The sequence below is a fragment of the Pan troglodytes genome, chromosome Y, assembly GCF_028858775.2.
Source record: "Pan troglodytes isolate AG18354 chromosome Y, NHGRI_mPanTro3-v2.0_pri, whole genome shotgun sequence".
NCBI lineage: Eukaryota > Metazoa > Chordata > Mammalia > Primates > Hominidae > Pan > Pan troglodytes.
In genome coordinates, this window is record NC_072422.2 from 6,897,502 (window position 1) to 6,901,910 (window position 4,409).

The following is a 4,409-nucleotide window of genomic DNA, read 5'->3' on the forward strand; positions in this document are numbered from 1 at the left end:
TTCGCAGTATTACTTCCGTACCATCTACCTGGCCTACCTAACGAAGAGAGATGTTTTGTGTGTTCATGACACATAGAGATGTTCATGGCTTGCCACACTGAGGATGTCAGGGCACAGGGCTGCCATGCCCACAATTCCAAAGGCCACGCAGCCCGCGTGTCCTGGACTCTGAGCTACCCGGCACAAGCTCCAAGGGCTTCTCGGAGGAGGCTTGGGTAGGGAAGGCGGGGGGTGAGGGGGCTGGAGATGCAGGCGCGCCAGAGGCTGTGCAGCCCAGGGAAACGCCCACCGCCCTCCCATTGATTGGCCACGAGGGAAGGAAGTCGGCCTGGGTGCGGCCCCTTGGCCCTTAGCGCGCAGTCCCTTAGGGGGTCTCCTGGAAACCCGGCGTATGCGCCCTGAGGGCCCGCTGACCCACCGGGAGCCATAGAGGCTGCAACAGGGTTCCTATGGCGTGGGTCGGGCAGCACAGGCCTTGGTGTGTGCGAGTGCCGAGGAGGGCACCGCCTTCAGGATGGAGGCTGTACAGGAGGGGGCGGCCGGGGTGGAGAGTGAGCAGGCGGCTTTGGGGGAGGAGGCGGTGCTGCTGTTGGATGACATAATGGCGGAGGTGGAGGTGGTGGCCCAGGAAGAGGCCCTCGTGAAGGGGCAGGTGGAGGCCCAGCGGGCACAGTCTGGCCCTGGGCCAATGACCCCAGAGTCTGCACTGGAGGAGCTGCTGGCCATTCAGGTGGAGCTGGAGCCGGTTAATGCCCCAGTCAGGAAGGCCTTTTCTCGGCAGCGGGAAAAGATGGAGCGAAGGCGGAAGCCCCACCTAGACCACAGAGGTGCCATCATCCAGAGCGTCCCTGGCTTCTGGGCCAATGTTGTATCCTTCTCAGTGTTTCTTCGGCCTTTCTAGTGGAGAGGTGCCCTCGGGGAAGTGTAAGTAACTGATGGGCAGCTCGGCTTCGATGTGACTCTTTGGGGAACAAAGGGGAGTAGCCACGGACAAATGTGGCTGTGGAATGCCGGAGCAGGCCTGGGTACTATTATCCTGCATGCGGCAGAGAAACCCTTGGTGATGCCGAGCAGCAGACGTTTGGGGCATCTTTTTGAAGAGCGGAAGCGAGTTCAGACCAGAAGAGGTTTTTCAGTGAATCAAGCTATTTTTAAGGGAGTGTGATTGCTGCCCCTTGCTAGTCCGATCTGCGACTGGGCGTCTTCGACTATAAGCAGATTCTGCCACTCCTCAGACACCAGCAACTCTCCGCACATCATGCCTCCCCATGTCAGTGCAGTCAGCCTCAGAATTATACACCTTCTGTGAACGCAAGAGGCCTTAGTTTAGGGGGAGGGGGAGGCGAAAGGAGGTCATACATGGAAGCAGATCTGAGAAATCCCCTACCCCAGCCTCTGGGTGCTCTTAGGCCTTCTTCCCTGTTGCTCCTAGCTTTTCCTTCCATCGTGTGTTAAGTCTCTTTGACCTAAATCAGATTGCAAACCACCCCCAGATGTCAGCCCTGATCACTGACGAAGATGAAGACATGCTGAGCTACATGATCCACCTGGAGGTAAGGCCAGGAAGCCTGAGGCTAGAGGGTTTAGCGGGGGAGGGTAAGGGAAATAATTTATTCCTGTAAGCAACAGCAGGCATCTCACCCGAAAAGGTATTTAAGCTTTCTCCACCTTGCCCTGACAGGTGGAAGAAGTGAAGCATCCAGTTCATCTGTGCAAGATCATGTTGTTGTTTCAGAGTAACCCTTACTTCCAGAATAAAGTGATTACCAAGGAATATCTGGTGAACATCACAGGTGAAAGGTGGCTCCCAGGATGGGTAGTGGAAGGAAGATGGTGGGTGGATCATTGCCAATGTGATCCAGCCCCCTTCCCGCAAAAATTCCTGTCTCTGTAGAATACAGGGCTTCTCATTCCACTCCAATTGATTGGTATCCGGATTATGAAGTGGAGGCCTATCACTGCAGACACCACAACAGGAGCCTGAATTCTTCAACTGGTTCTCTGACCACAACTTCGCAGGATCTAACAGGACTGCTGAGGTAAGTCCTCACTGGGAAACATGAGGAATGACCCCGTGTGTTCCCAGCTGCTTGGGTCACCATTCTGAGTCCTGATGAGGCCTTTCCTGATGGATTCCCCTGACAGATCCTATGTAAGGACCTGTGGCGCAATCCCCTGCAATACTACAAGAGGATGAAGCCACCTGAAGAGGGAACAGAGATTTCAGGTGAGCTGTTCAGTTGGAAGTGAAGCTTTTTGATGCCCAGGATAAGGGGGTTGACACACCTGCCTATTAGGGAGGCTGGAGGCTCATTTCAGAAATGTATAAATTGAGCCTCCTTTCATACATGTAGAAATTCCTTGAGAGGAAGACAGAGTGTGACAGAATCCAGGACATTCATGGCACTGGGCTGAAAAAGGCACATTAGAGACTGCACTGCAAAGCACGTTATAGCTGTGAAGTCTTAAGCCCAGGGAAGCATCATCCATTTCCGGAATCACTGAGAAGAAAAGCTAAAAATCCTTCACTTCAGTCTGTGGCACTTGATTCCATAGCCGTCAACCCCACCGGCAGTCATCCTACCAACCCCATAAGATTGGGCTCCCTGAATGTGCGTCCTGGTCATCCTTGCCCCAAACCACAAAGGACTGTTTAGATTGATGGATTTCCTTAAGCTGTTGCCCCATCAGATTTCTGTGTGCTTTTAGGGTACAGTGCATCTTGTTAGCTGACTCCCCTTACAGAGAATACTGGGAATGGGGCAGGGATTGCACAGAACAGTTTGTAACACGTGGTAGAAGGAAGTTTAAGGGATCACAAATGGGGAAGAGATATCCTTTTCTCAGCGGGCCCTACAATTGAAACATTTCAAAGTATGGCTCAGAGAAAATGCATTTTGACATGCGTTTGTGTTTCTCCAGGGTACTCCCAGATGTTGAGTTGAGTCTCTCCCCGATGTTGAGTTGAGTTGAGTATGATGGAGCATCACACTTTACCTAAAGCAGCAGAACTCCTGAAAAGTTACTACGGTATGCAGGATGTCAGTATTCAGCATGGTCTTATGCACAGGAACTAAAGGAAAAACAGATCGAGTCACAGAAAATCAGACAGGAAGAGGGGGTAAACTTGGATTGTATGGAATGAAGAATAAACATTCTCAAGGATATGTGACTCTGTGTTTGTGTGTGTTTCTCTGTTTGGGTGTGTGTATGTGTGTGTATATTTATCCCCTGGATTCGGGTGTCATAATGAATTGATCAATCCATGTGCATTATTCTCTTCATGGAAATAACCAGTCTATGTTGGAGCTGGGCCTCTAAAGTTGTAGAGTGAATAGATGTGGAATGTGTTGCGATTCTTCCTACAGGACAGAGTTGGGGAGGTAAAAGCAAAAGACAGCTTAGTTGGAGGCTTACTTCGTCCTATGGAAGCAGAGGTAGTTCAAGGAAAGGGGTCAATAGGCACTAAGGTTTCCAGGTCCCAGTTTGCTGGGACCTGCAAAATCCTTCATTTTGGTATCATCATACCCAATATATAGCACAGGATGATAGAAATCTTAAAGTTCAATTTCGTGCTGAATTCACATGTTCTCCTTTTAAAGGTGAATGCATAATCCTTTTCTGGTACAATCAGCCTCTCAGGACTTCTCAGACATCAACTTGAGAAGAAATGGGCACGTAACCTGTATGGAGGGACTGTGGGAAAGGTGACAGAGGCATGTGGGAAGGCATTCAGAATACGCTTTTTGGCATAGATGACTAAGGGAAAACTCAAACTTACAGAAGTGAGGGAAAAGGGGGAGGATTTGTGGAATATAAGATTGCTGGAGGATCCACGCATGGACTCTCTTGTCACTTGATGACCAGGATATGGACACTCTTGTTGATGTTTACATCTTTAGTTGTTTTAAGCTTTTCTCCAAGATTCTATGTTAGGTGAGGAGCCAATAATGTATGTAGCTAACAACATTATGAGTGCATTTTGTGCTCTTGCACACTCTAGTGAGGCTCTATTCTCCCCAGTGATGGGCACTGCAGATTATTTCTAGAGCCCAGAGCCCTTTTATTTTCTTTGGCCTTTTCAGCATACTTTGCCTAAGATTAATAATATAAAGAGAATATAGTTGCAGAGTATGTGTTGCAAGCCTCACACAGGGGGACAAAACATACAGTGTTCATTCTCGAGTGGGTGGCTGCTTCCCAGGGACACCTGTGTCTATGCACAAGATAAGGGGTTGCCTCTATCATAGATGGGGGAGGAGGATTTCATTGTTGGGCACAGAACTTTCTTCCCTGTTCCCAGATAAAACAGTTCCAACATGAGCATCCATGTTGGCCACACACTAATAGAGTGCTAACATTCCTGTCCTCTATGGACTCTGGTCAGCACAGCTCCTGTGAGAAGAGCT

The 4,409-nt window shown here is 49.8% G+C and overlaps 1 pseudogene; it reads left to right on the plus strand.

The window, feature by feature from the left end:
* The first annotated feature begins 314 nt into the window (after nt 1-314).
* Nucleotides 315-3,116, plus strand: LOC749953 (testis-specific Y-encoded protein 3-like; annotated as a pseudogene).
* Nucleotides 3,117-4,409: the final 1,293 nt, after the last annotated feature.